We start from the raw sequence: 25,365 nt of genomic DNA on the forward strand, positions 1-25,365 counted from the left end.
ATTTTAACTTGAAAATGAAATAAAAACACGACTAATATCTCATTAAATCGGAAAAATTTATACAAAATTTCAACTAACACAAGATGTACAAGTGGCTGGAGCTCTAGCTAGCTAAACCAACACTATACACCATTTGTACATAAAATTACAAGAGATATAAACTAGTGGTGGTGGTGGCCGGAATTGAAGTTCCAGGTGCTACCATGGTGGTTGACGGTGGTGGCCAGATCTGAAATTACAAGGTGTATTGGAGCTGCAAGAAGGTGTATCGGAGCTTCATCGGTATGTCGCTTCATCGGTGGCAGATCTTCTGTGGTGGAAGATGAAGGTGGTGGCTGATATGTGGGTTTTTCTTATGGTGGAGGATGAAGTTGAAGATGGGGATTTGGTAAAGGGTGTGAATGGATAGAGGAATAAAGGAGTGAAGATGTAACAGGTGGAGATTTAAAGCCGTTAGATCTTGATATTATCAATGGTCAGAAATTGATTTCAAAGGTTCACACGGATCAGGACCTTTAGTGGCGACACCTTTAGCGGCGACGATGCCAGGTGTCGCCGCTGATGCCTGTTGTCGCAGCTAAAGGTGTCACCGCTAAAACTCCGATTTCTTGTAGTGTGACCTCGTTAAGTAACTGAATCAACGTGTCCAACCACGTGTTAACATGTGGCAGATTCTGGTGAATTGCGGCGTCGCGCTACGCGATGGTCGAAGGAAAAGCCCCGTCGCGCTACGCGATGGTGGCCAAAACTTGCCTATAAAAGGGGAGCTACGGTTTTGAACCAAAACAAGCAGTTGATGATAGATTTGGATTTATGATGTCAAATTAATTAGAGAAGCAAGAAGGTGTCTTGAATTAAATCAATCGTGATATACATTAAAGAGAAGAAAAATAAGATATTGTTGCTCTTCATGAGGAAAAAAATTTAAGTAGAAAGTTGCAATTACGGAGAATTAATTTGATAGCCCACTAGCACCATAAATTCGATCGAGAATCTAGAAGCAAGAACTAACCCTTTAATTATTATTTTTTTCAGACGAGAAGAGCAAGTTAAAAGGAAAAGGCGAACGAAGAGTTAGGCCAACAAATCAAAGACCTGAGCAGCAAGGAATAAGATCGAATCCACCTGAGAAGACGGATTGCAATAGTGTATGTCACGCCCCGCCAAGTCGGAAAAGCGGCGTGTGACGTTATGTATACCGTAAGCATATGATTATCGCAAACATAATAATATTAGGATTTCATGAGTAAATAGTTTTACAAAATAACTTGTCGTTGAAACTTTAAACACTAAAAATAGGATTTTCCAACTACTACAAAAAAAATCCCATTAGGTTACATGCGCAAATCATTTTCAAAAGCGGCATCCTAACTGAAAAGCATACTAGAAAGTGTCAACACTAGGTTGGTGAGTTCACATATTTATATATAAAATTAGTTTTCTTGTGAATCTTTCATGTAAAAGAGTAACTATTCAAAGAGTTTCTGTCTTGTGTATAATTAAGCAAACAGTTTAATCGTAAGTTTTATGTAAAAGTATGAGGAATAAATAGAGCTATTAATAGTGATCCGTCATAAGTTTGCAAAAAGGAAAGTAGTATTAGCCAAACCAAAACATTTTTGATTTTCCCCATCTTGTGGTCTTGTTAAACCAAGACATCTTGTGGCACAAATCTTGTGGTCTTGTTAAGCCAAGACATCTGGTGGCGCGAACCTTGTGGTCTTGTTAAACCCAAGACATCTTGTGGCGCAAATCTTGTGGTCTTGTTAAAACCAAGACATCTTGTGGCGCGATTCTTGAGTTTGTATAAAACTTAGTTATATTGTATAAAACTTTCTTATAATATGTTTCTAGCATCGTATAGTCTCGTGGTTATATAAAAACAGATTTTAGTATGTTTCTCCCACGAGGTTATAAAAACAATAAAAAGCGTAAAAGGGGGGGGGGGTCATGAACTCACCTGGTAGTTTCGTTCTTGTGACCCAGAGAATTAGTTTAGTTTGGTTCCTGTACCGCCCTAAACACGTACGAGCGGTTAGATTCCAATGACTATCTTTTGAGTTAGTTTATGCCAATTGTCGGCCCAACTTAGTTATATGCGTTTAATTCTCATATGTCTTGCGAACGTTAAATTTTGATAAAACGTTGGTGGGGTGTCTTAAAATTACAAGAGAGTATGAAAAACAAGCTCGGTTTACAAAATAAACTAATATCTTAACCCGGGTCATAACTCGACTTGATTAAAATAATTATATACAAAATTATATATATATATTGGGAATGTTCACCAAATACAACTCGTATTTATATTATAGTATATATGCCATTTTTCAATATTTTTGCATATATACATTCCCAAAAAGATATATTGGTTTGTTTAATTGTGCATTATATGGTGAATGTATCCTCATGTTTGAAATATATCTTTTTCTCTATTTACTATCTTGTAGTAAAAGGTCATATTTGGAGTCTATGATTTAACCACTAACTTGTATATTAAACATCATCAGTAAGGATAATACTCGAAACCACACCTTTGGAGCTAGTAAAATACTTGTAATACTTGTGTATTATCAAATGTCTTTTAGAAAAACAACTTGTTTAAGATATAGGTTTCCAAGTTTTAGCGAGTTAAAGATACACTAGTTGGGCGAGTCTTTCTAGGCATAAATAACTTGATAAATATTAATGGTAAGGAGTAAGTTTATAAAGAATGCTCACTTAGTTGTTTAGGGAATGTTGTTTAAGACGATAATAAGAAAGAACTTGAGCTAACTACCGGTCCGCTATGCTCGGTTCGGTGACTTCGGGTTCCTAATCCTTGTTTTAGATTGAAAACCAATGTAAGGGTGGGCGATGTGTTCGGCCTACGGGAAGAGACCGTAAACATGTGTTGTGATATTCAATTGGAAAAGAATGCAAGGATTGAGATTTGAAACTTGGAACATGAGAATGGTTGGGGTTGTGTGTTTCCAACCGAAAACAAGAAAGACACAGAAGGCATTTGAGAGTGATGATTGGCTGAAGATTTTGTTGTCCTTTGGAGCTATATTAGAAGACTAGGTTAGAGCCCGTGTTTCATATGGGTAAAAATATAATAAAAATAAAAAATTGTTATATGTAATACATTAATTATAAGTGAATTAACAATATATCATTTATAAGTCAAGAAATTCAACACAATAACTACTTAAGTAGAGTTGGTAAGCATCTTTAGTTTGAAACATGAGGTTTTGGGTTCGAGACTTGTATCACACAATAATTTATTTTTTAAAATTTTACAAAGATAAAATAGGAAACTGCTCACATGGCATCCATGTGGCATCGTATATGGAAGCCCTAGAATGATGCCATATGGAAAAATCATGTTGCTTTAATATATAGTTAGATTAGATTAGATTAGATGTATGCAAATACTTTACACACACACACACACATATATATATATATATACATGGGAGATTTCAAATCAGAACCCCTTTAAGTTTTAAGAATTCGAAATAACTCAGTGTAACGATTTTTTTTTCGAATTTTTTTTACACATGCGTAATATATGTAGGTTACATATACGTAAAAAAATTACAGAATTTTTTACGCACCGAGTCGACTTTTTACACGTGTAACGGACGTAAAAGTTAGTGTTACCACTTACATCGTTATTCTCTCTCTTACTTTGACTTTTTTTACCAGATTTAATCTCAACCACGTATTCCAATCCATTTAATTAAATGTGTGGCATAGAATGGAGTTCTTAAGTTCTTACAGCTCAATATGGTTCTCAAAAACGATCAAGGAGAAGACGAAGACGGTCGTATATGTATGAGCGATCAAGAAGATGAAGACATTCATATCTGTGTGAACGATCAAGGAGAAGAAAAAGACGGTCGTGTTTGTCTGAACGATAGAGAAGAAGAATCAACGTCAATCTATGTGATTCGTTGAAAGAAGAAGCAACGTTAATCTGTATGATTCGTTGTGGTCGCATCCGTGTGAGCGATCAGAAAAAGACGATCTATGTGATGTCAAGAAGGTTCTGTGTGAACCAAGAAAAAGAAGACGAAGAGAGGAAACAGCGTGTTATAGCTCGAAGAAAGAAGAAAGTTGCGACTGTTTAAGTTTTGGACGAAAAAATCGGAAAAGAAAACAGAGAGGAGGATCGGAGTCGCTTCAAATAAAGGAAGAGGGATAGTAGAAAAGATTGTATGGACAATGTTCAAAGTGATAGTTTGGATGGTTATCCGAAGCCAAGTGACAAAATAAGGAGTTCAAGTTGATAAAAGAAGTTGTTAGGAAGTATGTCGAGCCTACATGAAAAGAATGGATGATTCATATTGTTGGGTACAAGAAGTCGAGGTATGTTAACCGGTTGGTAGATCAAAGACGAGTGTTACTTGGACTTCAAGACTTAGGAGGAACACATTAGGATTAAGGGGGCGAATGAAGGGCTGATTCTAATAATTTACATGTGAAAGGGCTAAATGGTTAAATCGATAAAAAAGAGGGTTGAAGTTTAAAAGTTGGTGATCAAAGATAAACAAGAATGATAAGTAGAGATAATTATTTGATTAATAGAAAAGTTTATTTTAGTTAGTTTATTTAGTTTCCTAGTTTGAGTGGTGTATTGTTGAGAAAATTACACTTTTAGTATAAATTGTGTGGTTTTCGTTCTTAATAACTATTGAAAGAGTCTTGGTGAGTTACAACAAAAATATTGGTGTTGTTCGTATTGCTCGATTCAATTAAGTCCAACAGTGTAGACGACAACAGTAGTGCAAGTAGTGGTGTAGGAGGAGCCGAAGGAGGGCCGACAGAGGCGACGGTCCGTTACAATGGAGGCAGCATTCATGGAGTTGCCCACAGTTGTTTGGTCTGTCGCAATGATGAGATGATGGCGGCTGGCGTGGCAGTTGTTGCTATCACCTATCAGGCTTGGTTGGGTAAATAACTAAATATTTTGAAATAGTAATAATAAAGGTTAAAACAGTGGGCTGTTAGATTCGATGTTCCAAACTGTTAATTATCAAACCGTCAACGCCGCAAACCTGGCTGAACCCGCCAGTTTCTAACTACATTTCTTTATGTAAATGAGAAGATTAAAGGTAAACTGATGGTAGTTTTGAGTCATTGTATATGCTAATATGACAGATCTATTAATTTTAAAAATAAATAACAAAGAGATCGATCTATTCAAATGACAAGAAGCTCTTATGGTTGTTTCACATCAGACATGTTATTCATTACAACTCAACCATAAATCAAAGATGGAAGACGGGGGGTTAGCAGGACCTCTAATGACTTCTTTTTAGGATTAGTCATCCCAGGGCCTTCGGTCATGTCCACTGGAAGACCTCCCGGTCGACTCAAATCGAAAGAATGAACAAGACGAGCCAATGTCAGGTGAATCTCAAGGAGAGCAAACGTGACCCCGGGCAAGAGCATCGGCCAAATCCAAATGGCAGGAGGACAAACTGTTGGCCTCTCAGGTCGATGTGTTCATGGCCTAAACCCATAAACCTCTCGGGTTGAAATTTAGATGGATGACTCCAAACCCTCTCATCCCTTTGAATCTTCCAGACAATAACGGTTAACCTAGTCCCGACTTTGACGTCATACGCCGCTACGTACCGTACAGTCTTTCCTGGCCTCCCTCGGTGCTAGGAGCGGGCCCGCCGGGTAAAGACGAAATGTTTCTTTGATCATCGCCTCAAGAAATACAACGTTTTTTTATGTCAGTTTCATCAACTTGTCTTTCTTTACCTACATGTTCATCTATCTCTTGTTGCAATTTCATTAAAACATCAGGATGGTTTTACAATAATGCGATAGCCCAATTTACTATCCCGGCTGTCGTGTTACCTCCTAGGATCATGCCCTATAACATAAAACATTTTAAAGATTGTACCTATCAACAATAAGTGTTTAAAATTTAAGTTATTAGTATATATGCAACTTACCAAACATGTAGCCTTGATGATAGTATTTGTATCAATCTCACTATTTGGGAGTTGCCCTTCATCATCAAGTGACAGCATCACATCTATAAAATCCTTTACATATTCATCTTTATTTCGTTCTAAATCTAATTTCCTCTTCTGTCGATGCTCGTTTAGCCACCCACCGAGCACCAAGTCCAAATCTTTTGCGGTCTTTTTCATCTGCTTCTGGTAACCATGCAAGTCCAACCACCAAAGAAAAGGTATCACGTCAGATACAACGAAAACACCAGACAATCAATAGAACTCGCTGATGGCCTTCTGGAACCTTGCCGCCTCATCACTGTTGAAATATGATTCAAACCCCATTTGATATGCACTTGGTGATTGGTTTGTTCATCCGAAGTTCAAGGCTTTTTTTACTAGTTCTTTTGTTTACGTTATTGTTTATTTGAATAAGTTTGTGTGATCCACAATTGTAGGCATTTCAGTTTCTTTCCGTTGTAATGTTGCTTATAAAACGCAGCCTCCTTACTTGTTTCATTCATTCACTTTTGCATAATAAAAAAAGCCTTGAGTATTGATCTAAGTGAGAAATATATTTGAGTGTTATTAACAGTTTTGATATCAACAGTGGTATCAGAGCTTGAGTGTGATCCATTTTCCATTCCTTCCTCTACTCTCTCAATCAATGGCCGATCAAACAAGTACTTTGCCCACTGCTCCTACTCCGATTCCTGTCTTTAAGGGAGAAGGGTATGAACATTGGAGCATACGAATGAAAACCATTCTAAAGTCTAGAGATCTTTGAGGTATGGTGGAACAAAGAGTCAACAATGCTGAACCTGATGAAATCAAACTCAAGAACATTAACAAAAGAGATGCTCATGCCATGGCCATTATCTAGCAGGCCGTTCATGATCAACTATTTTCTCGAATTGCAACTGCTGAATCTTCCAAAGAAAGTTGGGATATACTGAAGATGGAGTATCAAGGAGATACCCAAGTGAAAGCTATAAAATTGCAAGGGTTAAGAAGAGAGTTTGAGAATCTCTCAATGAAAGAAAACGAAACTGTTGGAGAATACTTCTCTAGATTCATGGGGAATGTGAGCAAGAAGAGAGAAGAGAGCATATGGGGAGATCATTTCTGATGAAACCATAGTTGAGAAGATACTTCTAAGTTTATCTCCGAAGTTTGATCATATTGTTCCATCTATTGAAGTATCCTTTGATTTGTCGAAACTCATTCCAGTGAGGCTGATGGGTTCCTTGCAATCACAAGAAGAAAGAATAAATAGTAGATCCCATGAGAAAACAGAAAGATTTGAAGAACATGCCCTACAAGTCATGCAAGAAGGAAATCGGTCATCAAGTGCATGTAGTAGAGGACGTGGTGGTTATAGGGGCCGAGGCAGAGAAAGATCATTTGACTGAAGTAAGGTACCACAATGTTATACATGCAAAAAGTATGGTCATTTGTCCAAAGATTGTTGGTATAATGAGGAGGCATAAATCAATATTGCTGTTGAACAGGTGGAACAAGTAGAAGGAAATAATAACAGTGAAGATCAACACTTCTTTATGGCATTTGTACCTGAACAAGAAGCCAACAATCTGTGGTTTTTTGATTCAGGATGCTCCAGCCATATGACAGGTTCCAAGGCGAGTTTTGTTGAACTTGATGAAACCGTCAAGATGAGTGGTCAATTGGGTAATAAACAGTCTCTTGCAGTTGAAGGTAAGGGTGTTGTCCGAATTTATACTGGCCCAAACTCATACAAATTGCTTAATGATGTATATTATGCTCCAACCTTGGAGTATAACCTGTTGAGTGTGGGTCAGCTCATGAGGAAAGGTTACTCATTGTTATTTAAGGGAAGTAGCTGCACCATTAAGAATCAAGGTGCTGAATTGATGAAAATTCCAGTTGCCACTAACAATATGTTTGTTGTCGATGCCTCAAAGACTGAATCCAGCACTCCCAACAAGTCATCACTTCTACAAGTATGGAACAAGAGATATGGTCACTTAAACGGTGATAGTTTAAAACTGTTGCATGAGAAAGTTGTGGTTGTTGGTTTGCCTCAGATTAAAGGCACAAGCATATGTGAAGGGTGCATTCTAGGCAAGCAGATCAGGCTACCCTTCAAATCCACTTCCTGGAGAGCTATAAAAAGATTGGAACTGGTGCATGCTGACCTTTGTGGTCCAATGCAGGTACCTAGTCTTGGACACAGTCTTTATTACTTTCTATTAACAGATGATGTGTCTAGGATGTGTTGGGTATATTTTTAAGTGAAGAAATCTGATGCATTTGAAAGATTTAAAGTATTTAAAGCACTGGTTGAAAAACAAAGTGGGTATAGCCTGAAAGTGTTAAGATCCGATAGAGGTGGAGAGTTCTGCAACAATGAGTTCAACTCCTTTTGTGAAGTGAATGGTATTAGAAGGGAATTTAGTGAACCTCATACAACACAACACAATGGTGTTGTGGAAAGAAAAAATAGGCCGATTATGGGAATGGCCAGAAGTATGCTAAAGGAGAGAAGCTTGCCAAATCATTTATGGGCTAAAGCAGTTACCACAGCAGTGTATGCCATTAATAGAGCTTCAACCTCAGCTGTTCTAAATAAGACTCCTTATTAGGTATGGTTTAATGTTAAGCCGAATGTCACTAATATGAAGATTTTTGGATGTGTTGCATATGGTTATAAGTTTGTTTAGGGGAGGAGAAAGCTTGATGATAGATCAAACAAAATGATCTTCATTTGGTATTCTTCTAATGGTACAGGGTATAGACTCTATAATCCTGTTACTAAGAAGATTGAGACCAAGAGTTTTGGTGACACAATGATCTTAGAAGACAATTCATGGGATTGGCAGGAGTTGCACAAGGTAGACAAACAATTGTATGAAAGGATGTATTCCGATCCTTTTCCTGAAGAGTATGCTGAGAGTTCATTAGTTGAAACCACTAATGATGTTGAACCTTCTGATTTGGAAGGAGTAGCATCACCAAGTGCTAAAACTCCTCAAGGCAGTACTCAACAGCCCAACATTGCTGACAGTTCAAGTTATAGTTCATCGACTCCTCTGAGAGTTAGATCCATGGATGATCTTATGCTAATACTCAAGAAGTTACTGAGGTTCCTTCTGATTATTTGAACTGCCAGTTTGATCTTAATATTACAGAGCCTATGAAATTTTCTAATGCAGCTAAGAAGAGAGATGGCAGGAGGCCATGAAATCTGAAATAAATGCCATCACTAAAAATCATACTTGGAGTCTGGTTGATCTTCCAAGCGGCAAAAATGTTGTGGGATTGAAATGGCTTTATAAGACCAAAGTGGGTCCAGATAGGAAGATAATCAAACACAAAGCCAGATTGGTAGCTAAGGGGTATTCTTAGAAGTATGGTGTAGATTATGAAGAAACGTTTGCTCCGGTGGCTAGATTTGAGACTATCAGAATGGTGATAGCAGTTGCAACACTTAAAGGATGGCTATTGCATCAGTTGGATGTAAAGTCAGCCTTTTTAAATGGTGATCTTGATGACGAGATTTATGTTGAGCAGCCAGAAGGGTTCATGATGAAAGGGCAAGAAGACAAAGTTTATAGGCTGCACAAAGCTCTCTATGGTTTAAAACAAGCACCTAGATCATGGTATGCAAAAATAGATGGGTACTTCAGTAACAATGGTTATATTAAGAGCCTCAATGAACCTACTCTTTATACTAAATATTGTTCAACTAATGTCATCTATGTGTGTTTATATGTGGATGACATCATTTACATAAGTTCTAGTAAGGTTCTAATTACTGAATTTAAAGCTGGAATGAAGCAGATGTTTGAAAAGACTGATTTGGGGCTGCTTCAATACTTTCTTGGATTGGAAGTGAAGCAGACTCAAGATGGTGTTTTTATTTCGCAAGAAAAATATGCTCAAAGTTTGTTGAGCAAGTTTGGTATTCAAGACTATAAGATTGAGGATGTTCCTATGAGTCCGTATGATAAGTATTTGATTGATGATGGTGAAGACAAGGTTGATGAAACTAAATATCGAAGCCTAGTTGGTGGCTTAATATATCTAACTCACACACGGCCATACTTGGCTTATTTAGTTGGTGTTTTATCTAGGTTCATGCAGTCACCATAAAAAATTCATGAAGGTGCAGCTAGGAAGATTCTAAGATATGTTGCTTCTACATCCGAATATGGTATTTGGTACAAAAAGAATAACCAAATCAAGCTGGTTGGTTATTCAGACAGTGATTGGGCAGCATGTGTAGATGACAGGAAAAGTGTTGGGGCCTATGTGTTTACTATTGGTAATGGAGCTGTATCCTAGAGCTTAAAGTAGCAAAATACAGTCGCACTCTCTAGTACTGAAGCTGAGTATATTTCAGCTACTAATGCAACTTGTCAAGGTATTTGGATCAGAAGAGTTTTAGAAGACTTGGGGTACCCTCAAAGCAATGCTACAGTAATTTGGTATGATAGTCAATCAGCAATCAACTTATCAAAAAATCCAATGGAACATGGCAAAGCAAAGCATATAGAGTTAAAGTATGTAGGTCCCGACGCGGGTGGATCTAACAACAATCTTTGGATCAATCGAACTTAGTGCTAGCGGAAATCACACTAAGTCACCTAAGTGGTCTCGGATCTTGAGAATGTTTATGTTCGGGTTTTAGAGAGAGAGTAAGAGAACTAGAGAGAAAGTAGGAGTATGAGAAGTTAGAGAATTTTGGCAAAAGGTTGTTCTTTCTCATGCCATGCTCCCTATTTATAGAGGAGCATGCATGAGAAATGGTTTTATTTCCAAATGCCCAATGGGCTTGATTACATTTCCCTTGGGCTTTGTACATACAAAATAACATCTAATGCACAAATAAATACAAAAGATGCCAAACGTCCCAAAAACAAAAACGAACCAATACAAAAGACTAAATACATAAAAAGGGACCTAAGAATCTTCCTATAGTCTTTAGTATTGGAACTCGTCGGTGTCGTAGACCAAGCAGTCCTCCTCGGATAGTGGAAGTTCAACAAGTCTTCGGACGAACTTGTTGAAGGCTTCAACTATCCGGTCTGTATTCTGACGACCCAAATCCTCGACGGTCCCAAGCGGTGAGTTGTAGAGCTTCTTCACATCTTCAATGTGGAATCCCATTAGCTCATGCTTATCAAACACTCAAATCTCGTACATATCACGACAGTGGATGACGGCCTCACCTGTTTTATTATCAAATTCCCAACTAATGAAATCTCGGAGAGTATTGGGAAGGAAGGGCTCGCCATGATATATCTCGTGAAAGTCTTTTGGCGCCCTGTACCTCCTCATAGTACGTCGCTCTCCGGTGGTTGGATCAATCTCCCGTGGGTTCTTGAACTTGTGACCTTTATTGACTTCAAATTCCTTGTATCCCACTTCTGATTGACGATGTAAATGGGTCTCGACACAGCCCTCCAATGTATCCTTATACTCACCATGGCCTATAGCTTTTCGAAGATAGTTAATATCGAGCTTTGGTAACGACTTCAGCTCGTGGTGGTTGAGATAGATTAGGTCTCCGCTGTATCTTCTTATAGCCCAACAGCTGTTCTCCTTATCATACTTGGCGTAGACAATCAATGTATCGTCATGATAAGGGTAGTTGAGCATGCGGGCACAGGCACGGCTTGACACGATGTGGGTCTTTCTCTTTTTCTTTAGAAGTTGATGTGTCAAGTCGGTGGCTGGATCAGATATGGGCTCTGTAGCAGGGGCCTCTGAAGCTTGAGCTGGCGGCGTGTCAGGATTTGGCGAGTAGTTGAAGTAGTCGTCAGTTGTGTCTACTGCCTCCTCCGTTCCTGCAAGTAAGTCGACCAGGCCCTTCCCAGTTTCAATAAACTCATCCATAACACCTGCAAAATCATTTTCAGGAAACAGTTCCTTATACATGTCACTGATTTGTGTGTCGTGCTCCCTGACTTTTCCTGCAGAGTCGTGAGCAGCAGGGTCTTGAACATCTTGTTGAGTGTGTGGAGGTGATTGAGTGTTAACTCCACCTCCACCTCCTGCTGCCCCGGCCCCTCCATCTCCACCATCACCATCACCATCACCATCACCATTGTCATCATCATCTTCATCAAAACTGTCGTGTACGTTTTCGTCGTCTTCATCTTAACCATCATCATCATCTTCCTCATCTTCACCTTCCTTCTCACCTTCATCACCACCACCATTATCACTAGACTGGCCGCACTGTTGTACCATATGACCAACAGTCGCCTCACCCTCAGATCCAACAACCTGTACTCCTCGGAAGGACATACTCGGTCCCGCGGTAGGTTGCTCACCACTGATTTGAGAAGTCTCTCCTGACCTTCTCCAACTCCTGACCACAGCATCAAGCCGGTCTTCCAACCCAAGAAATGCATTAGAGGTGGCTTGATGCTTGTTGATGAACTCCTAATTGAGTTTTGACTGGCGTTCATTTAAACTTTCTTGCACAGCCAGTCTAGCTTGAAGAGCTTCGATCTGTGTTCTCAGCCTTGAGTTCTCAGCAACGAGTGCATCAGATGAGCTTGATTGATTCTCAAGAGTTGAAATCCTAGAGTGGGTGGCCTCCTTCTCTACATCCCACTTGGTTACCGTGTCATCAATCTTCTTGAAAAGATTTGCTTCAAGCACAGTGGCAGAGGGTAGGTTTCTTTCAAGTGTGGCCACTCTATCGCCAAGTCTCGAGTGGTCTACCCTCAAATTTGCATTCTGAGAAGCTTTGTGGTTCATCAGTAGCTGATGATTCTGAATTCTGGTATGCAGTGTGTTGATTAGCAGCCTTTGATTTTCAGTCAGCGTATCGTTCAGCTGCTTCTGCTCCTCCAACACCTGTACCCTCTCCTTTAACTCTGCCTTCTCCTTCTCATCCTCAACCTCCTTCCTTTCCAGGATAAATATCCTTGATAAACAGAAGAAGCACAATCTCTCGTTCCGCCCTTTTTGCGTTTGATTCCTCCAGTGCGACGATCCTATCGAGATAGGATCGGCGTATACTGGAGGTGTCGAAGACTTCCCTCTGGTAATGGGTTTCGGTGAGAAGATTGTGGTTGGTGGGGTTGTGGACATAGTGGGTAGTGAGGTGATTTGGAAAGGTTACGGTGATGGATTGGGTAGGTACTGGTGAGGTTGTGGAGGTTGTTGGTGTTGAAGTGGGTGGTGATTGGGTTGGTATGGGTGGAGTTGTGACGGTGGATGATTTTGAGAATATGGAGGTGTATGGTATGGGTTCTAGGTTTAATGCTGGTGGAGGCTTTATAGGTGGGGAGGTGATAATGGTTTGGCTCCAAAGGCTGGTGGTTTGTATGGGTGAGCTGAATATAGATGATGTGGATATTGAGGAGGTTGTAGATTCAGTAGTTGGTTGTGTGGGTGGTGTTGTGGTTTGGAAGGCTCGTGTTCGGTTTGGGTTGGTTGTTTGGTTGGAGCTGTGGTTTGGGATGGCTGTGATTATGGTGGTGAGGTCGGCACTGGTGGTAGGAAGGTTGAGATAGGTTGGTCTATTTCTAGGGGTTCGGGAGAGGAATCGGGTGAGTCATGGAGCATGGTTTTTGTTTTCTTGACTTTGGCTTTCTTTCTCGATTTGGGTTTCCTATAGGTTGGGATTTGGATTTTGGCTACATCTAGTTCTTTGAGTACTTGGGCTAAGGTCTCTTTGGTAACTACAGGAGGGTCAGAGGGCTTACCATGAGAGGGAACCTTGACAATGAGCTTGGGAACCTTCTTGGAGTCTCCAAGCTTCCTCAGACGCTTTAAAGGCGGTTGGTCTTCCTCTTCTTCCTCCTCTTCAACAATCTTTTCTTTTCTAGAAGCACTACCAACAGAAGGCTTGTCGGCAGCCTTCCTCTTCAGATTTTGCTTCACCTTCTTACTATCTTCAGGTGCTTCATTAGATGAATCAGCTTCAACCTCAGCCTCAGATCCCTCGATCTCTCTACTTTCAACCTCCTGGTCACCCGCAGTCTCGGTCTCCTCAAATAAACCGAATTTAAGACCCGGCCTTGGTCCCTTCCCTTTGGTGCTCAACAACACACCAAATATAGAAAGCTTGATTTCATCGACATGAGAGGGCTTGGGAAGGGACTTTTTGTCTTTGGCTTCCTTGTGGTGAGGTCTGGCTGTGTCTGGCATCAAATCATCAATCCACGAATGTCATCAAAGCAATGGGTGACTATGTGAAAGAGAAACCTCCAATATTGCGGGAGGTGTTTCTTCTCTAAGATCTTCCACTAAGTGTCATAAGCCATCTGAGCAACAAAGTCTTCCAACTTAGCCCTGTCACCCTTTTCATAAGTATAGTTAGGTTCGTCTTTGATCTTCAACACCCTTCTAATATCCCCTTCAGTGATGGTCAGTTCATTCCCCGCTACTTTTGTAGTGATTGACAAAGCATCATCAGCAGGCTTTGCAAACGCCCATAAATCCAACACCCGTTTGTAATAAACAGCTGGGTCGGCAGAGATAGCATGTGCAACAGGTGACTGTCTTAAGTCCTTTACCATAGATGTGAACACTTTGTCTTCTTTAGTTTTATGAAGCTCAAGAGCACAGAATTGAGAATGACCCTGAAATCAGACATTGAGATCATGAGAATCATCATTTAATGTAAAAGTAAAACAAATAAGTTATATACATATGCTTTAAGTATTTACATATTACATTATTTAATTAATTACTTGTAGTTGATTAATTGTGTTCATTTTAGTTTTATTAAGTTAAAAGGGTTAATTTTAATCTATTAATAAGTTTCTAAGTCCAATATATACAAAGATTAAGTCCCAAAACAGTCCAAGAGTCCAAACAGTCCGTTAGTCCATAAACAGTCCAGTAGCCTTAGTCTGGTCCTTCTGAAAAATTTTCTAAGTATAAGAATTTCGCATGAGGTAACGGAAAACCCTTTCGCTTCGCATGCCTTCACATGGGCATGCGAAGCGAAAAATGTTGGGTTTTAACAAGTTTATCAAAGTGATAAAACCTTACTTTTACCAAAAACGCAGCGGATAAATGTTTTAAATCTTGTTAGTTTATAGTGTTTAAAACCAATTTTATACATGCAAAACCCAAACCCGGATCCAAATACGAAATACATACTATCAAACACATGCATGTCACTATATGTCCATGCATGTTAAGACTACCTTTCAAAACCAAGGAAATGTGAAAGGGATGATGAATAGTAGGCTAGAACTTCAAGGTAGGAGTTCCTCAAGCTTGTATACCCTTCAAGCCTACAAGCAAACACCTTGTAGCTAGGATTTGCACTCAAAAATTTTCTTCCTCCCTTGGCTCCTCCTCTTGGCTGAAAATTAGAGAGAAAAAAAGAGAGAGTAGAAAACTTTTTGTTACTTGCAAAAATGAGAGTGAAAGAGGAAGTAAGTGTGTATCTTTTGGCACCACCCATGGCACCAATTAGAAACCTTGCATGTCTCCACTAACATTTGAAATAACAATAAAATAATAAGAGAGAAAGAGATTCATTCCTTGTTATTATTATTATTATTATTTTTTAAACCTTCCATTTATATATTTGATTTATAAAACTTATTACTTATAAGTATAACACAATATATAGGCAACATGCTAGGTAACCATTTTTACATATTATTATTTAATCATCTTAAGTAACACTGTGGAATGTTCTCTCTCAAAATATAAATCATACATATGATTTATTCATTTCACAAGTACATTGTATTTAGAAACCCTTTTCCAAATAATATAAGTGTCAATATTTATTTACTTATGATCATATCATATATAAACAAATATAATTGGTGTTTGTCTAGCTTGTTATTGGGTATGACCCGACTTGGATCATAATGTACTAGCCACATCAATTATAATATGTGTCTTGGGCAGACCAAGTCCAACAATATCCCACTTGCACAAGATACATAGAAGATTGATGCAAGTAGCAAATACCGCCTGACTACGGTTTACTACCCCTAATACACATGACGAAGTGCCATTCAATAAATCATCCCCTTCAAGTCCCTTACTTGAAATGATTTAGGTGAATCTATCATTTATCATTTTGTCTCAGATGTCATGTCAAATCCAAAGACATAGAGTGATCATTCTCAGTTGATTTAACTTTCAGGCCTTAGACATCTCACTCTCAACGAATAAGAGCGACAAATCTCCTCTTGACTACATAGGTCTCTCACAATCACCTTCTACCATACCTAATCTTAGACTTATGTACTGTCATGTTTCAGAGCAGCGAAGAACTAAGTCAAAGTACAATATTCGGTGAATATCAAGACCCAATATGTATCTCAGGTCGGAGGATACTATTATATTCTCCTTTACTCAAATTTACTTATGATCAATCACAAGGATTCCATGTAGTAACATTTGAGAGCGGGTCAGTCCAATATTTATATCCCATAAATATCTATAAACCTTGGCAGCAACCCTTGCTCTATATTCATATCCCATGAATATCCACCAATCTAAGTTCATAATAGTCTTACCTTCATATTTGTTCCTACAAATATGAACGACTATGGACATTTAGAATAATTAACTTATTCATGGATTTAAACATGCTAAAATGGAACATAACTCAAAATATCATAATCATAAACCATAATCATATGATGAGTCAAATTACAACTGTTCCGATATCCAAATACAAGATTCGATCATATCCAATCACTAGAATATCGAAGTCCTAAGGCACAAGTGTGACCTTCATGCTTTGGCCTTTCAAGGAGCTTCATGAGTGGATCCGCAATGTTTTGATCGGTGTGAACTTTGCGAATACATATCTTTCCCTTTTCAACTTCATCCCTTATGTAGTTGAACCTCTGCTCAATGTGCCTCGTCTTTTGATGTGCACGAGGTTCCTTGATTTGAGAAATCACACCCTCATTGTCACAAAAGATTTCTAGAGGATTCTGAATGGTACGGACCACCCTTAGGTCGGCAATGAATTTCCTAATCCATGCAGCTTCTTGAGCTGCCAATGAGGCGGCGATGTATTCCGCATCTGTGGTGGACAAAGCTACCACATTTTGTTTCGAGCTCTTCCAAGAGACTGCCCCACCATTCATAATGAAAACATATCCCGATTGTGATCGAGAATCATCTCGATCGGTTTGGAAACTCGCATCTGTGTAACCCTTTACAACGAGTTCCTCTTCACCCGAACCGTATATTAGAAACATGTCCTTAGTCCTTCTAAGGTATTTCAATATACTCTTAACTGCCATCCAATGGCTACTTCCAGGATTATGTTGGAATCTACTTGTCATGCTTAAAGCGCATGACACATCCGGTCTAGTGCATTCCACTGCATACATGACGGATCCAATAGCTGATGCGTGTGGGATCCCATTCATTTTATCTTGCTCTTCCTTTGAGCTTGGACATTGAGACACACTCAATATCGTTCCTCTTTGAATAGGTACCAAACCTCTCTTAGAGTTCTCCATCTTGAACCTTTTCAAGATTTTATCAATGTATGCACTTTGGTTTAAACCTATCAACCGCCTTGATCTATCCCTATAGATCTTTATTCCCAAAATATAGGCAGCTTCACCAAGATCTTTGATGGAAAAACAACTTCCAAGCCATACTTTTACACCTTCCATGGTTGGAATGTCATTTCCAAATAGTAGTATGTCATCAACATACAATACTAAGAAGGTAATGATGCTCCCACTAGCTTTCTTATACACACTAGCTTCATCACCATTTTTGATGAATCCAAATTTCTTAACTTCTTCATCAAAACGGCGATTCCAACTTCTAAATGCTTGTTTCAATCCATAGATTGATTTCTTTAACTTGCATACTTTATTAGGATGTTGTGGATCGACAAAACCTTCGGGTTGAACCATATAGACATCTTCCTCAAGATGCCCATTTAGAAAAGCAGTTTTGACATCCATTTGCCATATCTCATAGTCATAATGTGCGGCTATGGCAAACAATATCCTAATAACCTTTAGCATTGCTACGGGATAAAAAGTTTCATCATAGTCAACCCCTTGAGTTTGAGTGAAACCTTTTGTGACAAGTCTTGCTTTATAAGTATCCAAGTTTCCATGCATATCGGTTTTCTTCTTGAAAACCCACTTACTTCCAACCGGTTTGGAATTAAGAGGTTGTACAACCAAATCCCATACTTGGTTATCATGCATGGATTGCATCTCAACGTTCACGACTTCAAGCCATTTGTCAAAATCGGATTGTGACATTGCATCACGGTATGTGGTGGGTTCATCTGAATCTACCACGTAGCATCCATCCATGAAAAATCCATATCTTTCGGATGGATGACTAATTCTACCGGATATGCGAATGTTTTGTGTGTTTTGATCAACCATTTGATCATTCTCAACATCCTCTTGTTGATTGCTAGTATCAACCAAACGTGTATCGGCTTGTGGTTCTCGATCCTCCTCGAGTTCCACCGTTCTACTAGTACCTTCCATAAGGAACTTAGTTTCCAAGAACTCAGCCTTTCGAGCAACGAACACCTTTTGCTCGGTTGGGTTGTAGAAATAATATCCCATAGAATCTTTGGGATATCCTACAAAGATACACTTAGTGGATCTACTTTCAAGTTTGTTTTGGGTGTTGTTCTTGACATAAGCCTCACAACCCCATACCTTTAAATATGATAATGATGGAGCCCTTCCATTCCATATTTCAAAAGGTGTCTTGTCCACTTTCTTGGTTGGGGCCATATTTAGAATACGGGCTGCGGAGAGCAAAGCGAAACCCCAAAATGATAGAGGCAATGTGCTTCTAGCCATCATAGATCGAACCGTATCCATTATAGTTCAATTCCTCCTTTTGGACACACCATTGTGTTGTGGTGTTCCGGGTGGAGTAAGTTGTGAGATAATCCTACAACTTGTAAGATGATCTCGGAAAGCATCACTTAGGTATTCACCTCCTCTATCCGAACGAAGTACTTTGATGGTTTTATCGAGTTGATTTTGTACTTCATTTTGGAAGATTTACATTTCAAAAGCTTCATCTTTGTGTCTTAACAAGTACACATATCCATAACGACTATAGTCGTCAATAAAGGTAATGAAGTATCTTTCACCATTCCTTGTCATTGCCTTAAAAGGACCACATACATCCGAATGTATGATACCTAATAAGTCTTTTGCCCTTTCGTTTGTTCCACTAAATGGGTCCTCGGTCATCTTTCCTAACATACAAGACTCGCATTTATCAAATGAATCACCTTCACTTGATTCCAAAAGACCATTCTTTTGAAGTGTATGTATGCGATCTTTGTTTATGTGACCAAGGCGACAATGCCAAAGATAAGTTTTACTCAAATCCATTTTAAGTCTTTTGGTACTTGATTGGTATAATATGTTATCATAAGATGTGTTATTATGAACCAATTCATAAATGCCATTAGATGGAATTGCTTTAAAAAAATACATCATTCATGAAAACATAAATACAATCATCCATAAACTTAAAATCATAACCATATTGTCTTAACAAGGAAACGGAGATAATATTCCTAGTCAAACTAGGAGCATACAAAACATTGTTTAAAATAACTTCCAAACCATTTGGAAGCTTCAAAGTGTAGTCCCCTCGGGCTTCGACAACAACCTTTGCTCCGTTGCCCATGAAGAGACTAATATCTCCTATCTTGAATCCTTCATTTCCTTTGAACCTCTGCAACAAATTGCAAATATGAGTTCTACATCCGTTATCCAATACCAATGTGTTAGAGGAAACAATATTAAGATCAATATGAATCATGAAAGTTGTACCTGAGGTTTGCCCCGCATCCCTCTTAGCTTTCAACTCTTTGAAATAGGTTTGACAATTCCTCATCCAATGCCCTATCTCCCCACATCCAAAGCACGGATCCTCCGCGCAAACCTTTGGCTTCTTTTCCTTCGGCTTGGGTGGTCCCGCTTTCGCCTTTCCCTTGAACTTGGCCATGACTTGTCCCTTACCTTTGGCAACCTTTGCCTTAGGTTCCGGGTGATGACTCTTCTTATTTCCTCCCTCATTGATCGTGAGAACGGGTAAAACCTTTTTACCCATTCCCCGTCTCGGCCGTCTTGAGCATTGCATGAAGCTCACCAATGCTCTTGTCACACCCATTCATGTTATAATTCATAACAAATGTCTCAAACTTTTTAGTTAAGCCATTTAGGATCAAATCTATGGCTAACTCTTTAGAGACGGGACAATTAAGGCGCTCGAGACGATCAATGTGGCTTTTAATCTTAAGTATATAGGAGGAAACGGATTGGGTTTCTTCCATACGACATGCATGAAGCGCTCGAACCGTTTCGAAGCACTCCACCCTAGCTTGTGTAAGGAACATTTCCTTAAGTTGGGTAATCATGTCGTATGCCCCATGAAGTTCAAAATCCTTTTGAATTTCGGGAATCATAGTTCCCAACATGAGGCAAGAAACTTGCACCGAATCCTCATTGTGCTTTACCCAATTGTTATAGTTTTCGGCATCGTCAACACTAGGTTCATTAGGAATAGGTTCGTCTATTACGTAGTATTTCTGTTCTTGCTTGATAATGATTCTCAAGTTTCGATACCAATTCATAAAGTTGGTATAGTTTAGACGATCCTTATCGAGAATAGATCTTAGTGATAGGTTATTTACGGGTGGAATAATAACGTTAGGTGGATTGTTGATTGCGGCCATCTACAAAAATAACAAAGCTCAATTTTAGTATTTTCATTATCAATTATTTTAATCTTTAATACCCTTTATGTCTCCAAGACAATTAATGATTAAAATCTAGAACCCAACGTTACATTCAAATAGTAGTTAGGTGACCTTTATCCTACTATTTAAATTAACAAGGTAGTCAACGCTTTCGATTGCAACCCTTTGCAACTTCTAGTTTTATGGGATCGGTTAAACATCTAATGTTTAGTTGGCATGTTTAATCCCTTCAACACCATTGTACACCATGCTTCGGTGACCATATTCACATGGTTTCCAATTTAAGTCGTCCTACTTATACACACATGTGATTTTACATATACAAGTGGTTAGGTGACCTTTATCCCACTTATATGATAAACCCACCTCAAACTCACAAGTTTCCTCCAACATGGTTAGGTGACCTTTATCCCATATCGAGTTCCCAAGTGATTCGAGTGTTGTATAAAAGGATGGTGTTCGACTTATTTTATAAAAGGGATTTTTAGTTTTCAAAATTCTAGATTGGAAAACTTTTTATGTACCTTTCATTTGCATGCATTCAAATGTATGGTACTTAGTTGAAAAACCCATTTCCAAAGTTCCTATTAGTAAAACCCATTTTATTATGAAATCATTAGCCTTTAATAAAACCAATTTTTATTACCTAACGATTTCTAAGGAACCAATTTTATGCTAGTTGTTTTTTTTTTTATTAAGTTGTTAGAAAACCACATTGCAATAACACAAACAAAATTAAAACAACCACACAAGCATAACACATACACAACCACAAGTTCATAACCATAGCCTCCTAATGTTGACCACACTTGTTGACCGAAGACAAGTTTGTCAAAAGGTCTATCCTAAGGGACTCAAAAGGACATGTGCTTGTGTCGGTGGACTCCCACTTGATCCCGCATCCAAATGCTCCAAGTGTTCACCCCCGTGTTGTGGTCTCCATCATTTTATTTGGGCTTCCTTCCTTGCATCTTCTTTTACAAAATATATCCTAATACATTTTTCAAGTAAAATAAATGCATCTAATCTACTTATTATTACAAACCAATTGAAATGAATAAATAGATTAAAAACCCAAATAAATATTACAACCATATTGAATGAACAAACAACCACTTTGAATGAACAAACATAACAACACAAACATTCAACCAAACACAAGGCAATGGCTAGGTTATGAACATCTATTACACATATAAATATGCGATAATCCAAGACCGAAAAATGGTTCCTCTTTCCCTCAAAACTTTTGGCCCAACCTTAACCAAACCGAAAGTTTCGAGTTTTGTCCAAACAAAGTAAACAATCATCCAAATGACCTAGTTTTTCAAAATTACCAAATGCATGTAAAGAATAACCTTGAAAAACCACGGGGAAACCAAAACCCCAAAACTTTCAGCCATATGGTAAAACTCACCATAAACCCAAAAATTTTTGGGTCTAATGAAGCATGCAATTATATAAGCGGCTCTTGATGCCATTGTAAGGTTTTAACAAGATTATCAAAGTGATAAAACCTTACTTTTACCAAAAACGCAGCGGATAAATGTTTTAAATCTTGTTAGTTTATAGTGTGTAAAACCAATTTTATACATGCAAAACCCAAACCTGGATCCAAATATGAAATACATACTATCAAACACATGCATGTCACTATAAGTCCATGCATGTTAAGACTACCTTTCAAAACCAAGGAAATGTGAAAGGGATGATGAATGGTAGGCTAGAACTTCAAGGTAGGAGTTCCTCAAGCTTGTATACCCTTCAAGTCTTCAAGAAAACACCTTGTAGCTAGGATTTGCACTGAAAAATTTTCTTCCTCCCTTGGCTCCTCCTCTTGGCTGAAAATTAGAGAGAAAAAGAGAGAGAGTAGAAAACTTTTTGTTACTTGCAAAAATGAGAGTGAAAGAGGAAGTAAGTGTGTATCTTTTGGCACCACCCATGGCACCAATTAGAAACCTTGCATGTCTCCACTAACATTTGAAATAACAATAAAATAATAAGAGAGAAAGAGATTCATTCCTTGTTATTATTATTATTATTATTTTTTAAACCTTCCATTTATATATTTGATTTATAAAACTTATTACTTATAAGTATAACACAATATATAGGCAACATGCTAGGTAACCATTTTTACATATTATTATTTAATCATCTTAAGTAACACTGTGGAATGTTCTCTCTCAAAATATAAATCATACATATGATTTATTCATTTCACAAGTACATTGTATTTAGAAACCCTTTTCCAAATAATATAAGTGTCAATATTTATTTACTTATGATCATATCATATATAAACAAATATAATTGGTGTTTGTCTAGCTTGTTATTGGGTATGACCCGACTTTGATCATAACGTACTAGCCACATCAATTATAATATGTGTCTTGGGCAGAACGAGTCCAACAAAAAAACTCTTTCATGCGAAAAAATGACACTTAGCCTATTTTTTTATTTTTATTTTTTGCTCCTTTTTCATATCACCAAAGTCGCTTAGACCTGAATTGAGTTTCTGGAGACTTTGGGTTGAAAACCCCTTAATTTACATGGTTAATTGGACCCCTGAAACATTGAATAAGACCTAGATCTACAAACTGTACACACAAACCTAGAACCAAAGACTAATTATGATAAACATGATCTAAACGGCCTAATAACAGTTTCTATTGAAGATTATGACAACATGTATGAAGATCTGATCTCAGATCTGGCCGACGGTTCATATGAACCGCCGCCAAGTTCTCCGTAAACCCAGAAACATAAGATGAAAGGATGAACTGATGATCCAAGGTGTTTATGAAGTTATACCGAGGGAGTATGTTCTGGATTCATGATCAAATGTGATATAGAGTAGGCCGGATCTTGAGGTGGAAAGGTTAGGGTTTGAAGAAGAAAGTAAAGTAAGAGAGAGAAAGTGAGAGTGAAAGTTTGAAAGGTTTTGGTGAATAGTTAATGAAAAGTTAGGTTCCCCATTTATATAGGGTCAGCCTATCTCGCGATAAGGTCAAAACATCGCGAGTATTCACCGAAAATACACTCTCGATCCTCGGTCTATAAACATATTTTCATTTTCAACCCCGAAAAACATTTACCCACCGAATCCGAGCACTTGTTTATTTATTTGATTTTTCTTTTGTCGGTCCGTGACTGTTAACGTTTGCAAGATCGATCTCTTCAGCAAAACAAAATAAAAGAAAGTTAAAATATCCTTTTAAATTAAAAATTAATATTGAATTAATTTACATATCTATATATACATAATCTTTTCATTGATTAATTTACAAAGAACGATCTCGACATGGAATCATATTGGTTTGCAAAGCCCTAGATCGCGTTTCCATTTTGAAATTATTGTGACACAAATTCATCATCAATTATAGATATAGTCCACTTGTTTAACTTGACAAGTATTTTGATGTTAACCTGATACATTTAAGATTCAATTAAGCACGGTATTTATGTTGTCCCCACATAATCAGACATGTTACTGATTCCATCATATCTCGGGCCTAGTTTGTGTTGACATATCACCTCAACTTGACTTAAACCTTTCTTAGTTGATCACAGTACTCTTGTTAACATACTTGACACTTTGACTTTGTACATTTGACTCTTTTGTGCTCTTGACTTGATCTAGAAAGATAAAAATAAAGCAGAAGTTCAGGCAATAACAATCAGGTCGGATAATACCATATTATCGCGCAGAGAAAGTCAAAGGCTTGAACAAAAGTAAGAAAATAAAATAAAGTAGAAAACTCAGGGCCTTAACGATCAGATCTTGTATGACTACAAACGTAGAAAGTCCAAGGCTTGAGTCGAAAATAAATGAAGAAATAAAGCAGAAGTTAAAATTCCTATAACTGACTCTTTTTCTGACTTCTTTTGTTTTCTGACTCTTTTGTTTTTCCTTTTCTTGCTTTTCTTGACGCTTTACTTGACTCTTTTCTTGACTCAATAAGAATTAAAATTGACACATATTTCATAAGACGACTATGATCAGGTATAGAAAGGATTGGGTATGATATGCGTAGTTACATTTCATCCTTCATTGATATGACTTTAACGGGATCATGCAACCGCTTCATACACGTATAGCCACTAGCAATGACAGTAGTTTAAGTTTATATCACCCAACACTTACTTGTTTGTCAAGCCTATCTACACATCAATGAATGACTTTGTAGCCTTTTGTTCTACTCTTTTAACGTGCTAGGATCAATACATACCAATGTACTTTCACTTTCCACTAGGTTGGATCAAATTCTTAACTGAAAAAATTTTTAAATAACCGACACCCTCTACGAAGGAGCTCCCTCTAAACGAGATAAATCTTTTTAAATTTTCTTAAGATTTTCTTAAATAGGAGGAAAGATGGAATTAATATTAAATGAAAAAAAAAATTTTGTTAAGTCAAGTGACTTGATTTTGGTTTTTCTAAAAGTAAATTTAAAATATTTTTGGTGAGTTAAAGTTAACTCATTTTCTCCCTCTAAAATTTTGACATATTTGAAAAATATTTACAATTTTAAAATTTAAAATTAAAATTTACTCAAAAGAAATCATGCCCAACGACTCAACGAGAAACAAAAATCGGGCACGAATAAAAGCTTTGGTAAAGAGATCTGCAAAGTTAAAGTCATTATGGACCCTTTTTATATCGACAAGCTTACGATCATAACAATCACGAATAAA

The 25,365-nt window shown here is 37.9% G+C and overlaps 1 pseudogene; it reads right to left on the bottom strand.

The window, feature by feature from the left end:
- Positions 1-5,244: 5,244 nt before the first annotated feature.
- LOC143557824 (xanthotoxin 5-hydroxylase CYP82C4-like) overlaps positions 5,245-25,365 on the bottom strand; it is a 38,880-nt pseudogene continuing 18,759 nt past the window's right edge.

This window comes from Bidens hawaiensis, unplaced genomic scaffold (assembly GCF_021521415.1).
Source record: "Bidens hawaiensis isolate Kalapana, Puna unplaced genomic scaffold, B.hawaiensis_p1.1 tig00019200_1, whole genome shotgun sequence".
In the NCBI taxonomy this organism is placed as follows: Eukaryota; Viridiplantae; Streptophyta; class Magnoliopsida; order Asterales; family Asteraceae; genus Bidens; species Bidens hawaiensis.